The 16,591-nt window shown below is 37.1% G+C and overlaps 1 protein-coding gene across 3 annotated transcripts in view; it reads right to left on the reverse strand.

Annotated features, from left to right (window-relative positions):
- The window catches only part of FREM1 (FRAS1 related extracellular matrix 1), a 217,979-nt gene that overhangs the window by 175,853 nt on the left and 25,535 nt on the right, over positions 1–16,591 (reverse strand). For 2 of the 3 annotated variants that reach the window (XM_010857026.1, XM_010857024.1), the window contains exon 1: positions 3,884–4,433. The exons of the other annotated variant lie outside the window; for it this stretch is intronic. The gene's annotated coding sequence lies outside the window, so the exon portion shown is untranslated. Of the gene's footprint in view, positions 1–3,883; positions 4,434–16,591 lie in introns of those variants that run through there. 3 annotated transcript variants of the gene reach the window in all.

Consider the following 16,591-nt stretch of genomic DNA (forward strand, 5'->3'; position numbering starts at 1 on the left):
TAGACAGATATCTGTTGTGCCCAGTCTATGAGGCCTGGAAGAAAGCTCTATTTCCCATTTCCCCTTTGACCTATAAATTGAGTGGCTTGTCACACATTCAATGCTTTCCAGCCTTCATACCTGTTAGTCCTCTTCTGAAGAAGAAATATTTACTGAGAACCAATCGTATGTCATACACCATGATGGGTGCTTTCCAAATGTCATTTAGCCCTTCTAAATACCTGGGAAGGTAAGCATCAGCACATTTATTTTACTCCCAAGGAAACTGGTAAGTAACTTGGCCAACATCATAAAACCAAAGAACATTACAGCCTAGGATTGGAACCCAATTGAAATTTATTCAAAGGCCATTCTTTTTTTTCTACTATACCACTCTGATTTAATATTCAAAAGGGCTCTCTACAAACACTACGTTTTGGTTTCCCAACAGCCACTAATGCCTACTGACAAAATATTTCATCCTACCACATGATAGCAAAAAAGAAGATTTATATAAAACAGAACTAAAGCACTGCTCTTGGATGTTACTGTGTTGTTTTTTCAAGGAGAATCACTTTTATGGAAGCAAATAAAATCAAATCTAGGCAATAAACAGGATTTGATAAGAAACACTCAAAAACATTTGAACATTTGGATGAATCATCTGGGAATCCTGATCTCCTCTGGAATTCTCATAACTACTCATTGATTTGGGCTTATAATTTACAAAATGAAAAAAAAAATTGTGCTAACAAGAAATTTAGACCTTGGAAAGAAAATACTGTGGTATTGAGTGCAACCTCATAAGATAAAGTCCTGGTTTGTTTATTGTAAGAGAAGAATTCAAGGAGCATCTGTAAATACTGAGCAGCTGGTAACACTTGACAGGATGCAGAGATAGGATCCCAGGGAGGTGGGCCATGTCAATGGAAGGACTTGGAGCTCAGCAAGTCCTGGAGCATTATCTGCTTCTATCTCTAAGGAAGTCAGATATGAAGGTTTCAGGAACAAAGTTGAGAGCAAAGAATGACAAACTATCTTAGCAGCCTTTGAGGATGCACTAAAGGAGTCTTCTGACATCCTATCAACAACTCAGAAAAAGAGAGGGATGAAAGTGAAACCAAAGCCTATTTTGCCCTCCCCATTAAACTTACCAACAAGAGGCCAAGAACGATTTGTCAAAAATATCTTAACTTTGCAAGATCCCTATACTCTGTCCTCCAGTGAGCACTTTCCCATCCAAATGCAGTATCTTCAGACAGCTGGAGGCTACATTTGTCAGAAAAACACATAGATCACGCCTATATTTTGATATTCTTATCTTGATGGGCAAGTTTTAGAACCCTTTGAAATGTTGCCCCATTCGCTGCAGTAAAAGAAACTGCAGTATACAAAAAATGTTAGATTTAATTAAAGACTTGTTTTTTTTTTCCTCCAGCCCCTCAAAGGTCTCTGTTTGAATCTCTCACCTAGCAGCACAAAAGCTATCAAACCACTTGAATGAAAGGGTCAGGGAGCAAGCTGTGCAAGTATGGAAGCCAGCAAGTCCTGTTCAGACCACCCAGCTCTCCAAAGGCAGAGCAACACCAGATTCAGACAAGATAAGAGGCTGCTGGCCCATGTAACCCAGCCCAGGGAACAGCCTTTCCAGAGAGTTACAGGCTTCCATTGTGAGAATGACTGTGTGCTCTGAAAAGGTAGCATTTGTCTGTAACTCACTAGATCAACAGTCTTGATTCTTCGTGAAAGAAAACTTAAATGGTAATTTTGAAAATTTTAAGAAAAGCAGTAAGCTAAATCTTTGGGCCTGTGGTCAAAGCAAACACTGAAAAGCTCTCATCCCTCTATATCTATGTTTAGAAGACTGAGGCATATCCATCAATGTCAGAATATCAGAGTTAGAAAGATATAGGAAGCGCATTGTATGCAACACTTTTGTTTTATTGATGGCAGAAGTGAAGGTTAGCAAGAATAGGTGACTCATATAAGATTGGTCAGCAACACCTAAGACACAAAACACCATGAAGACCAAGTGTCTATCCATATTATATACACTGATTTTCTGAATCCTTGGCACCAGCCCAGAGCCTGGCATGTAGCAGGCACCTACAAATATCTGGAATGAGGAGAGGAAAAAAAGAAAAGGGCACTGATGACCATATCCTATTTTCTTTTTACTGTAAATATACTATGTCATTCATTGTCACTGGTGACAGGGATGGAAGCTGAGATCTTCCTTTCATATGCTGTCTAATGAGGACCTCAACATGATGGAGGAATCATTTCCTATTTCTCCCAATCCTGGTGGGTTTGTCCAATCAAAACAGATTTCTAGGAATTATACTTCTACTGAACAGGTCCCAAGAAATAATCCAACTCAGTTCAGCCCACTCAGCCTAATCTGTCCCCACGAGCAGAGCATTCCCAGCAGGTTGATAAAGAACTAAGAATAGCCTTGGGCTTAAAGTTTCCAAGACAAACATAGCTTGGCCATGCAGAGCAGGTCAGACCACACAGTCCAACACAAGGAATCGGGGCACCTTCCCCTGACTGCTTTTCTTACTCATGGGAAATGTAATGGCCGGAGAGCTGGTTAAAAGTTCTGGTTTGGCAGTCAAGCATGCAAAACCATGCTTCATGTAACTGTGTTCAACAGCAGCTCACACTCAAGCTTATTATTTAGGTGTGAGGTTTAACATTAACTGAGGACGTGACAAGAATTTAATTTGCCAAGGACAATGTAAAGCACCACTCATCCAAGTGTGATCTTGCAGGCATGAGGCCCCCCCACCCCCTATCTCCCCTAACCCACCAACCCCGGCCCACCAAGTCTAAACTCCTCTGGGGGTGTGGCCTTGGTGCCTGCCTTACCCCAAGTGATTCTTAGGGACACTGGGTTTTGAGGATCTCTGATGAAGAGAAAGAGGGAAAGTAGTTAACATTTTCCTAGTGTTATTTCTGAAGGCAATTTTATCAAAGGAAAGTAGAGGGCTAAGAAGCAAAGTTTCAAGCTTTAAGCAGCGCTGAATATGGTGACATCACTTTTCCAGATCAGAAACCTGTAAAGCATTTGGATCTCCTGCTCAGGTCTGCAAAATAGTCCTGAAGAGGTTAATATCTCCAGCAAGATTCCCAGGCCATAAACTCCAACCAGCCCCCGGAAATGCTCTTTTTAAGCTTCGTAATTCAAACCACACAACAAGACTGCACACAACCATTGAAAAAAAAGGAGAAACAAAACTTAAATGCCTTGAAAATTATTTCTGGGATCCAGATGACAACTAAAAGAAATCATTTACTACAGCACAAAAGTCTCTAGGCCAAATCCAGATAAAGAGAAGAAAGAGATTAAAAATCAGTAAGAAACTTCAGAACAATATGATTTCTTTGCCTCTCCAACACTGGCTTTCAACTCCATAAAAAAAGAAACCATACTTTAAATATATATATATATATAACTAAACTAAAGCAAAGCTATCCAAAAATCATCTCATCCAAACTTTTGTATCTTTATACCATGAGGATATTATCTGTTTTGTTAATTTTTGCATTTTTTCTCTTTGCCATTTTGTTTAGCTGAAAAGAAATATTCTGATTTGGGGGGCGGAGGAAGGGGACAATTCAGAATGTAAAAATGTTTTTTCACTGGTGAATGCTATTGGGGATGGATTGAGAAGAGTTATAAATTTGTATTATGTAATAAAGAGCCTCCCATTGGGGACATAGGGCTCTTTAGCACTGCAATTTGCCACCTTGTGAGCTTATATGATAACTTTTGCAAGCAGACTTGATCTACTTCTTGTATCATTACTCGGAGTTAATGCTACCACACAAATAACCTCTGGGCATTCTAGCAGAACGTTTACAGTCAAGAGGAGAGGAAATACATAAAGCAGATACTTACAGGTAGTGGTTTTCCTTGCCAAGTCAAAAGCTAGAAACCCTTGGCGCAGGCAGGCAGGATAAGAGTCACTGACCCGGTAATCTCTGATTTAAAGGGCTTTGAGAGGAAGGGGGAGGAAAAATAGCCCAGCGAGGGGAAGAGCTGAAATTCCAGTCTTTCAGGTCAGCTGAGTTTTAGCTCTCTTTGTAGTAAAAATCCATTAACCCACCCCATAAGAAAATATAGAATTGAAGTTCACATACACACTCCACAGTCTTTGCTGGTCTTCTCCGAGGCTGCAGTCGCTGCTGAAGCTTTGAAAACTTCCCGATTGCCAAGCCCAGGACTCCCAGGGAAAAGGGCATAATGAGGGATGCCTGCAACTGTTTGCAGGGAGCCCGACCTCCCTGGCAGAGAGCCACAGCTCTCCAGTCCCTTCTGCCGGCTGGATCCGCAGGGACAAAACTGAGCTTTTGTTAAAGGTCGGTGGCGTCTCTTCCTAGTCTCTCCTCAGCTCCCTTTCTCACTATTAGTTCTTACTAACTGCTCCGCCACGGGCTGAGCCCAAGCTGCCTCTCCCGCTGCAGCAAAGAGGCACACACACTCAGAGACACACACATGGCACACACCCACACCCCATCCACACAATCACCCAACACACTACACACAGGCACCCACACATGTGCATGTACCCACACCTACACACAGACAAAGGCATTCACAGGCAAGCACACACATCTACACACCCTCATACCCATGTGTGTGCAAACAAATGTGTAGGCACACACATATGCATAGGTACACACACAGACATCCTCATACCCACCCACACTCATACTCACACAAGTTTTTTCCTAAACGTTCAAACTCTTCAAACATTTTTTTTCCTAAACCTTCAAACTCTTCAAACATTTTTTTCCTGAATCTCTCCTGAAATAAATTCTCATCCTGAAAGGGTTTTTTTTTTTTCAAATTCAGACAAGATGTCCTGCATTCAGAAGGGAGGAGGGAGAGGGAGAGGACCTGGCCTCTTTGAACTTTAGTCACAGCCTTTAAAGGAAAAGAGGAGATTCTAGGGGTTGTTTTTAAGTACCACCTTAGTTCTTCAGTTTATAAGGCTTTTCATGTGTCTGGCTCTTTTTTAAAAACCCAGAAAAATTCTGTAAATCTCATCTCATTAGCATATAGTTTATGACCCCACCGATTCCACCCTATTACAGGTCAAGAAATGTCCTCTCAACAGAGATGCATTCAGTTAAACTGGGAGGGATTCAGTGGGTGGGTGAAAGCTTTGTTCCTTAACAACTGCAAGATAAAATGCTTTCCTGTGTTTCATCTCCACCAGAAAAAAATAAAATAGTAGCATTAGTATCTGGGCTAACTTTTAAATTGACCATAAATAGAGAAGTTAGAGTGTTATCTTGCTTTGGGGAAAATGTTTACATTGAGATACGTCTGGTTATTCTAAACCTTTGCCTAAAGAACAAGGCACTGAAAATCCAGTTCAGACAAGACTGGTTTTCCTGAACAAGGTCACCACATAAGACCCTCTCTCTGGGAAGCAATGAGAGGGAGAAAGAAGAAAATGGAGAAGAAAGGGAAGAAAAGTATGTGAAGAAGGAATAAAGCAAAGAAAAAATGAAAAAGAATACAAAGAAAGAGAGACAAAAACAATTATTTCATTTTAAAACATGCTTTATGGATACTTTAGCAATGAAAGGTACATGTACACTTACTCAGAGTCACCAAAAATTTAAAATCTTCAAGCATCTCTTGATTCCTCCCTCTTGCTCTGAGAATAAAAGGATGAAAATGTCTCCAAGAACCACTAAGCTCTCTATAAGTAAACAGTGTTCACTACCCACAAGTATTAGTAAACAAAATCTAGTGACAATGTATGATTCATGTACTAATCTTTAAAAAACCAAGAAATAAAGCCTTAATGATGACAGGAAACACAGTGTGATAGACAATCCTGTTCTCAGACTAAATTTAAAACTTTTCCAGCTTATGAAAATCTCACCTGCAAAGAAACGAAGATGATTTTAGATGCTATTAGTTGAGAAAGGAATGAGTGTAGGTAGTTGCATCGATGTGCTTCTCCTAATATCTGGGCTAAATAAAACTTGTGGATCCATATGGAAACAGAAATAAATGTTTTATACCACTTCTGTAGGGAAAAAAATACCTTCAGCATTCTAAGCAAAAAACAACAAAAACAGATTGCAACATATTTCAGGAAATGTAATTTTCATTAAATTAATTATACAAATGATGATTGGCCTAACTTTGTGCTGAACATATATTAGAATAAACAGAACTATAGTTTAGCCAAAATATCTTGAAATCTGAGGTACCCACTTATACAAATAAGTGAGTCTTCTTTCTCATATCTTCCACCAGTGGATAGCAGCTGTTGAAATAATATAGTTATCAACTTTAATAAAGTATCCTTTGAATGAGTTGAAATGCAAAGCCAGAATGTTTTAAAAGAACTTAGCCAAAGGAACAATGAAGAATTCTTCCCTTAAAAGCATGTGTGGTTGAACTTTGTACTGAATCAAAATGCATTTTAAAGAAGTCATTCTATTTCTAACCCTAGGATTAGATGTGATATGAAAAATACAGAATGCCATGTGTTGGAAATGACCATACCGTTTTGGATTGTAAACATGTACAATTTTGTTAAACTGCCGTAGAGTATAGCATTCTCAACACTTTCACCAAAAGCCTATATTAAAAAAAAAATAGTGTGCCTTTTAAGTTTTGCTGACGACACCAAGCACAGAAGTGTTATCCATCGTACTGTGAAGATGGTTTTCCACTGAATTCTTTTTTTTCATATTTATTTTATTTATCTGTCTGCATCGGGTCTTAGTTTCGACATGAGGGATCTCTGATCTTCATTGCAGCATGCAGGATCTTTAGTTGCAGCAGGCAGGATCTAGTTCCCTGACCAGGGATTGAACCCTGGCCCTCTGCATTGGGAGCATGGAGTCTTAGCCACTGAACCACCAGGGAAGTCCCTCCACTGAATTTATAAAACCCAGTGGCTATGGGAGACAATGCTGCAACACAAAAGACTATTGGCTAGGAGTGGAAGGGTCCACTTTACATAGATCAAATTAAAGCAAATAAGTAAATAAAATGAAAGCAAGATTAACACCCTTATGTATGAGAAAAGAACAGAAACACAATGTAGTGGGAGTTTGTAGAGGCAGAGACTTGCTGACCTCGGAGTTTGGGATGGCTATAGAATAAGAGGGAATGAAATAAACCCAGCAAGGCAGAAAAAAGAGCTGTGTGCTCTGCTTGAAATTCTAAAAGTGTAGACCAAGATCACTTTTTTACACAGAAGTGCAAAATTCTAAATAACACACCTTCAAATCTAATCTTCCTATGTATTTTTAAAGATATTATACCCAAATAGGGTTTATTTCAGGATTGTAATGACAGTTCAAAAAAAAAACATCTAGCAATTTAACATATTGAAGGCGGAAAAAAGCCATATGATCATCTTAATAAAAGCCAAAACGTGGTATTCAGTAAAATTTCAACACTCGTTCACTAAATAAACAAACATAAAAGACTCTTAGCCAGCTAAGACCATAATGGAAATCTTTTTACCCAATCAAAGACCTCTATGAGAAATCTTATCCTTAACAGCAAAATTTTAGTAACCACTAAAGAAAGAAAAGAAAATGCCTGCTACAATCACCACAATTCAACATTGTAGAAGACCCTACCCAATACAGTAAAAAAAATAATAATGATGATGAGGCATGAGGATTGGAAAGAAAGAAAATAAAACTTTTACCTCGAAAAGATTTTATTTAAGATTTTGTTTTAAAATATCTAAAAAATATTCAATATTTCTAAAAGATATCTAAAAATCTCCCTGTAAAATATCTTAAAGAGATCTTCCAAATAAGGGTGCCAGAAGAGGGTGTCCTGACAGGAGAGACATTGAAAGGGCAGCCTTTTCTAAATAGACACACATACACACCCAGCAAGACAGCTGTTAATAACAAAAGAAATCCTTCTCCCAGCGCTTTGTTTTACGTTTGGAGCCAATGGTCCAGCTGGAGAACTGAAAGAATGAAAGATTCAAGTTCTCTCATTTTATGAGGACTGATGCTCAAATCACATGTGCTTCACAGAATCTATTTGGGAACATGGTTCCCCTCCTCCATACTCCAAGCTATTGGTTGTGGAAGTGGAAACTCCTAGCATTATCATTTCCATATTTGTCCACCACACTGAGGCAGGAAATCAGAATAAACACTCATTTCATTCCACTGCATGAATGAATGCACTTTTCTCATTAATAATTAACACAGCTTCAAACACTAGCATTAAAGTAAACAGACATTAGGATTTCCATGTACCTAATTAAAAACATGAAAAAAATCAAGAATACTTTTTATCTCCTTCTTTTACAGGAAAAGGGGGAAATATACCAAAGGCAACATAAACAATTTAGTTTTGAGTTGTTTTACATTTCAACTATCTTTGTGAGAGATTTGGTCTTTCAAAGCTTAGCACCAGGACAGTTTTATCTTTCCAGGCCTAACACAAGGAGTTGGGAGTCTTGGCTTACTGATTAAAAAAAAAAAAAAAAAAATCCAACTCTCTCAAAAGATAATGTATTTTGCATCAAAAAAAAAAGTAAAAATAGTTGCTACATTAAAAAAAAATCATGGTAGGTTAGTCCAAGAAGTGAACACTGAAAGTAACAGAACACACCCATAGGCAAAAGATGTTTTTCTCAGGAGTAAATGGCACAAATCTATTAAAAAATCCCCCCCAGACTTGTTTAGAAAGCTGAGGCTGAAGTCACACATGAGTGTGTCTGACAGAAATCAGAACATGCTGATCTATTAAATTATCTTCAACGGGGTTATTGAACCTTAGTATATGCCAGGCACTGTGCTGATCCTGGAAGGGCAGAGATGACTAAGACCTAGGGCCTGCTCTCAAAATCCTTACAATGCACTTGGAGAAGACAAGACAACAGAAATAACCTGTACACTGAGATGTGATTAAGGATCACTAACAATTATTGAACATGTACCACCTAATGTACATTTTTACTTACATGCATTTATTAGCTCATTGGACCTAGACAACTCTAATACCTTGAATGGATCTTGGGGCTCAAATCCAGCATTAGCTCTCTGTTTCTCTATTGATAAACTTCGTCTCTGCTTTAATTTGCATATTAACCTTATTTTCTCCTGGTACATAGAGGCTTTTTTTGTGATAAAGAAAACCACCAGCAGCCCAGGCCTAGTTCCTATGGCTTACAATCCAGAAGGAAGAGAGTCATCTTCTGTACTAGTTTTAGCAGAAGATAGAACCCTGGGGCAACGAAGGAAGAAGAGGGAGCCATGAATGTTGACGCAACAGGACAACGTCGAGTGGGGAAAGGTTTTCTGAATGGGCACAGGGAAGAAGGATGGGAAAGCAGTGGGCAGGACAGTTAGGCACCATGAGAGATGTCAGTTTCAATCTTTAAAGCAATGGGAACCCTTTCTTATTGAAATATATTTGACACAAAATGCAGTGTCAATTCAAGGTGTACAACATGTTAATTTGATAGATTTATATACTGTAATTTAATTGCCACTGTAGTGATAATTAGCACTGCTATCACATCACATAATCATCTTTACCTGTTCATGGTTGGAATAATTAAGTTTGAGTCTCTTAGCAAGTTATAATACAAAATTATTTTCTATTTTGACTACATGGTGCACTTAAAAGAGAAGGGAGCAATCAAGCCATGAAAAGAGATGGAGGAAATTTAAGTGCATACTTCTGAATGAAAGAAGCCATTCTGAAAGGTTACATACTGGGTTATTCTGACTATATGACTTCTGGGAAAGGCCAAACTATGGAGACAATAAAAAAGAATAAGGGAATAAGGGATAGGAAGGATAAATAGAGCACAGAAAAGCTTTAAGGCAATGAAACTATTCTGTATAGTAGACAGATGTCTCACAATTTGTCCAAACCCAAAGCACATACAACACCAAGAGTGAACCTTAATATAGCCTATATAATCTAGATGGTACTGATACCCCTCTGGTGGGAGATATGAGAATGGGGGAGGCTGTGCATGTATTGGGGTAGTGAGTATAAGAAATTTCTGTATGTTTCACTTGGAGTGATACATTCCATTGAATATTTCTGTGAACTTAAAATTTCTCTGAAAAATTATATCTAATAAGTATATTTTTAACATTCAAAAGTGTAAAAAATGGTACTTCTGGTCACAATTCCCAGAGAGTTTCTCAAAGAGGAAAGATGGTCTTTAAGAATTCCACATGGAGGAATTGGACCCCTGTGCACTGTTGATGTGATTATAAAATGGTGGAACCACTATAGAAAACAGTATGGAAGTTCTTTTAAAAAAAAATAGACTTACATAATCCCACAATCCTTTTTCTAGATCTACACCCCTCCCAGAAATGAAAGCAGGATCTCAAAGAGATATTTGCACAGACACATTTAGACCAGCATTACTCACAGTTGCCAAGAAATGGAGAGAACCAGAATGCCCAGCCATATATAGTAAAGTATATATAAGTACATTCATCTTAAGTATAGAGCATGATGAATGTGCATGCTCACATCCACTCATGTAACTACAACCCAGATCAAGTCAGAGAATATTTTCAGCACCTTCAATGATTCCCTCATTTCCCCGCCCAGTCAACACCCTCTTCCTCACTCAGTGAAACTCAAAGGTGACCACTATTCTGGTCTCAATAACTATAGATGGGTTTTGCCAGTTCTTGAACTTAATATACATAGAGTCGTACAGTATATATTATCTTGTGTCTTTCACTCAACATAAGTTTTGTGAGATATATCCATGCTTTTCACCAATAGTTTCTCTCTTTTTTATTATAGTGTAATATACCATTTGTATGAATACTCAATAATTTATTTATACATTTACCTGTTGGGGGGTTTTCTGGGTTGGGACCAATCTGAATAAAGTTGCTGTGAACATTCTTGAATTTGCCTTTGGGTGGACCTATGTACTATTTTCTCTTGGGTATATTTCAGGTCTGAAATTTCTATGTTATAAAGTATATTTTAGCTATAAGATTTTAAAGCAGGATTTTAAATAATTACATTAACTTCCAAGTCTAGTCAAACCTAGCCTAACTCTAATTCTACAACATTATTCACTGCAGATTCATTGCAACACTATTCACTCCATAAAAATCTGTCCAGACTCTGCTATGTATCAGGAACATACCAGCGAACGAGGCAGGTGTGAGTTCTGCCTGCATTAAGCTTACCATCTGGTGGCTGATGAACAGTGAGCTAGAAATTAGAATGTGATGAGTACTAAGAGGGGAAAGTGCAGGCATTTATAATAAGCAATCTGAGTGGTCTGAAAGTGGAGGCATTTCCTGGCTTCTACTAAAAGTAAAGAGTTCCAATAAAGTAAAGAACTAGTTATGGTATAAGCACTAAATAAGGAGTCGGAAGATCAGATTCTATTTGCTGTTTTCCCAGCAGGCAGCTGTGTGACTTGAGGCAAATCTCTTACTTTCCTGGGTCTCACTCACAATAATAATACCATTTAACATTTGTGTCAAAGTAAAGTGTTCTTCTTAAATTGGTTGAATAAATAAGTCTGTGATCTTATTTTACCAATATACAAAAAACCATTGTCAGAGAAGTACTGATAGGTCTCTGACAATAAAAAAAGTTATTTTTAGTCCCTTTATATACAAGTGAAGTACAGAAAACTCAGTTCCCTGAAAACAAATTAGTATATTTAGCCATAAGAATAACTGTTAAGGGTTTGGCTAACACTACCGTGGTAATCTTTTCACAAAATACAAATATATCAAGTCAACACATTATATACAAACTTACATAGTGTTATATCTCAACTACCTCTCAATTTTAAAAAAGAATAATTATTAAATTCATAGGAGATTATCAGTAACAGGTTTTTAAAAGGTAGCCTAGAAAAAAACACTTTTGGTTACTAAATCAGATTAAGGTATCTTTCTAATAGGCTTTACCCTCAGCACAATGCAGGATGAATGTATGTTTTAAGTACCTTCTAAGCCAACACTTCTCAAAAGTAGCCAAGAATACCTGGGGGTTCCCAAGATTGTTTCAGGACTTCCATGAGATCAAAATTATTTTTACAATATTAAAGATATTCTCTTCCTTATTCTTTCATGGATATAAAATTTAGTTTTCTAGAGGCTATGTGATGTTACAAGAGATTGAATGCAGAAGCAGCTGTGAAAATCCAGCTGTTTTGTATTGCTAGACATTAAAGTGATTTGCAGAAAAATATAAAACACCACTTTCTCAGGGGGTTTTCTTGCTTTCAAAATTATAGATATTTTCCACCAGGATATTTATGGTAATGTAATAAATTTACTTTTGTTCCTTTAAATAGTTAAATATTCTCAGTTTGAATTTTTAATATACTAAATATAGGTGTAACTCAAATAAATGAAAGCTCTGTAGGATGTTCAATAAAATTTTGAGAGTACAAAGCAACCCTGAGACCAAAAGTTTGAGAACTACTGATCTTGCAAACATTCGCAATATCCTTATGTAACAATTCCTGGATCAATAGTCTGGCTTTAGCTGTGGTTATATTAGCCAAGATTGAATCAAAGGAAACAGGGCTTCTGGAAAGCAAGGGATAAATTAAAGATGACAGAGCATATACTTTCTCCTATCTCCACAAATAGTGTTATGGTTCATGACTCCATATTTGCATTCATGATTTTATTTAATCCTCAAAACTTTGAGGTGAATAGAGAAAGCATTATCCTTCCGATTTTACCGAAGAGCAAACAGACCTAGAGAAATTCGTGTCCAACTGGCTGGACTAGGATTGGAATAGAGATGTTTATGGTACCCTATCTAATGCACTTTCCATGAAGCAGAAGGAAGGAATCGTATCTAAATACTCTAAATAACCAAGATCATCTTCTCTCTAAAACATAGTTTCACCGAACCTGAACGGCTCTTAAGGGAAGCTAATTCTCTGGAAGTATCTTTATCCTTCAAGGGTATAAAGAAAAGTCAGACGTCTATTTTGTCTTTGCATTCGCTAAAAGTAAGCATGGTCTAATTTGGATTAGAAGCAAACATATATCCTCTGAGACAGAACTATATGTTAAGCTTATATATTGGGTAAAAAGAATAGAAGCCATCTCTTTAACACAGCAAACTGGTAGCAGTTAAATACTTTATGAGACCCAAGTGAGTTTTTAAATTCTAAAAGTCAGATTTTACAATCATTTTCTGAGATCAACCATTGGTTGTTTTGTGGTATTCTGATAATTTTACTTTTTTCTCTAATGCTCTGCACAGTTTGATGAATTTTCCCCTATAATATTATTAATTTCTTAAATGGATGATTAGGTAATGACTGACACTTCTATTTCTACTTGAGATTAATGGCATGCCATGATTTAAAATGGCATATAAATACAAAATTGAATCCTCTTTGCTGACTAAGGTGATCTGACTTTAAGCAGACAAGGATCTTAGCTTCAGTTTCGGGGTAGTTGGAATAAGAGATACAAACAATAAAGACAAATTCTATTATTTCTATACTCACAGAAATACCAATAAATTGAAAAAACTGGACTAGGTGGATCAAGGAGAATCTTTAACATAGGTAAACAATAAGGTTGCTAGAAAGACTTCAAATATTCCTAAATATAAAATAATTTTTAACACTTATTAATTAATTATCCATCACTTTTAAGATATGTCAATGCCTTGAACTAACATGGAGCATTTTAGACTTCTCCCAATAAATATCAAATGTGAAGTGTACATTTCCAACTTTTAATTTGAAAATATTCAGATGTACTAGTCATTTTGGTAGTATAATTAAAATTGGAATTAGGGAGAAGTAGTGAAGTTAGGAGAAGGAAATGGCAACCCACTCCAATATTCTTGCCTAGAGAATCCTGTGGACGGAGGAGCCTAGTGGACTGCTGTCCATGGGGTCTCACAGAGTCGGACACGACTGAAGTGACTTAGCATGCATGCATGCATTGGAGAAGGAAATAGCAACCCACTCCAGTGTTCTTGCCTGGAGAATCCCAGGGATGGGGGAGCCTCGTGGGCTGCCGTCTATGGAGTCCACAGAGTTGGACACGACTGAAGCGACTTAGCAGCAGGGAAGTTTGAGGGCTGCAATGGAGATTGATTTAAGAATTTTTGTTTTAAAACAATCTTCTTATATTCAATTAGAGTAATCCCAAACCATCCCCATCATGATTACAATGGAAGGTGACAAATTTGCCAAATTTTGGTGCTTTGGAGCTGTTTCTATGACAGAATGCTGCAATACTCTACTTGCCAAGAACAAAACAAAAGAGTAGAAAGGGAGAAATCCCTCAGTCTCCTAATGAAGTGCCCTTAGATTGCATGGGAATGATCAGTCAACAGCAAGTGGTACTCTGTTCCATGCAAGTCACAACATTTCAGCAGTAATTCATTTTTCACAAAAATAATCATAAATTCCCTTCTTGAAAGGCCAATCACCAGTCACAGGTTGAGCCATGTGATCATTGGAGAATCTGAAGATAAAGCAAGATTTGCAAATGTGACCTGCACCACTTTAGTGTATTCCCTGAACCACCACCACATGGAGCACTCCTGGACCACAAGTTAGGGAGGCCATTTACCAGCGTAGCTAAGAAATTTCCCATCTCTTTCCATAAGTTCCCAGAAAGAAAGACCCTTCACCTTGGTATCTTCAGGTATAGCTGAATTTATCTCGACATTTACAAGGAGTTATCATCCATGTAGATTAATGGAACCCTATTCCACAGATTGAAAAGGGAATTCAGAAAGAAAACCACCATCCAAAGAGGAATGGAATTTCTTTTTCAAAACAAGATCCATTTCTATGCCTATGCATCAATGCATATTTTTGGCACATTGTCTCACCACTCTACCCTAGAAATTCGTAGCATATGTTTTCAAATTATTCACGAGTATGCATAAATATTAATCAAATAGATTATTTCCTTTAAGATGAGACTTGATTTCAATGTGTAACATAAATCTTGGCCAAGTAAATATCCTCAGACATTTGTGGCAGATCCTACTTCATAGGCTAAGGCTCTGGGGGCATATTTTGTGGGGGTGTAGAAGCATCTGCTAACTATCAAGAGGCAAGGGAATGCATTTTATGATGACTGCTTCCTGGAAAGATAAATAGAAACTTAATTTTTCAACATCCATTCCCTTTAAACCTTAAATTAAGAGCATTTTTACAACTGATAATCCAGTTTCACAATGATAACCTAGCAGTGGAGGACATATATTTTCTTTCCAGTCAGTTAAAAACAGACAATTGCCCTGTGAAAAGGTCTTTTGGTGGTAGAATATATTGCACATTTTTTCATTCTAATCTCAAGTCAAAATTGATTTAAAGAAACTGGAAGTGGCCATATCTTTTCCAACATGTCTGATTCCTAAATAATCTAAGTACTGTTTGACAGCATTTTTAAATACAAATAGAACTGTTAGTTTTGTTACTTTCAGAATCAAACCAAATAAAGGTTCTCCTTTCTAAAAGTCTTAGGTCAGCATCAAATTAGCAAAAGTTGTTCTTTGGTGGTCTCTCTCTTGGGCAAGTGCAGGAACATAATCAAGCATTTAGGATGTGGTCATCTGACCTGCAGACCTTTGGTTCAATGTATTATTAAACTAAGATCACTGGAGTCATGGATCCAAATCCTAGGACAACTTTTAACCTCACAGAAAATGCCCTTTCTTAGGTACACCTTGGTAATAGTCTCCTGACTTAGATTAAGAGAAACTACCTATAAGCTTGCAGCACTCACTGCTTCACTTCCTGTAAGATTATAACTGAAAACACTGTCAATTGCATGAGAATTTTTAAAACTAATATTTATAAAGCATTTAGTAAGTTACAGGCACGGTTCCTGTATTACCTTTCTTAACCCTCCCAAAAACGCCATAAAGAAGGTGGTTTAGTTTTTACTTTGCCAGTAGAAAACAAAATCTTAGACAAGTCCAATAAACTGCCCAAAGCCAGGAGCTAGTAGATGAAAGAACCAAGATTTGAATCCATGTCTGTCTGTCCTCCTGGGAAATCTGAGGTCCAAGCACTTGTGAAACTAATTTTCCTGGTGATTTTCCTAGTGAATATAGAAACCATACCGTCGACACTGGTTGCACTATTACTTTGACCAACTACGCTCATCTTTTTTTTAAAGAATTATTTCATTGGGATGTTTTTGATAATTCTTCTTAGGGAAACCCCAAACCATAAACAAAGTATAAAGTGGAAAGTTTTAAAAACTAACAAAATTCTACCACTCAGAACCAGTTTAATTCCTAAGAATCAGCTCCTCCTAAAAAGTAAAATAACTGATAACATGCAATATTGATGAGGACAGATAAAACAGATACATTTATAGCCTGCCAGTACAAGAGAGAAAGGGGAAGATCATTCTGGAAAACTACTAGCCGCTAACCAAAGTTTTTTAAATGTTTGTCCCTTTGACTTTGCAATATTACTCCTTGTACTATACAATCAGGAAAAAGGACAGAAATTTATAGTTTTTATAAGTTATTTTATAAACTTATCAGTAAAATGTTACTTATAAAAGAATTAAAAAATAAAAGTAGAAATAACAAACACTCAAATTTAGAAAAGATTTTCATTGTGAAATGTAC

This window comes from Bison bison, unplaced genomic scaffold, assembly GCF_000754665.1.
Source record: "Bison bison bison isolate TAMUID 2011002044 unplaced genomic scaffold, Bison_UMD1.0 scf7180017864376, whole genome shotgun sequence".
Taxonomy (NCBI): domain Eukaryota; kingdom Metazoa; phylum Chordata; class Mammalia; order Artiodactyla; family Bovidae; genus Bison; species Bison bison.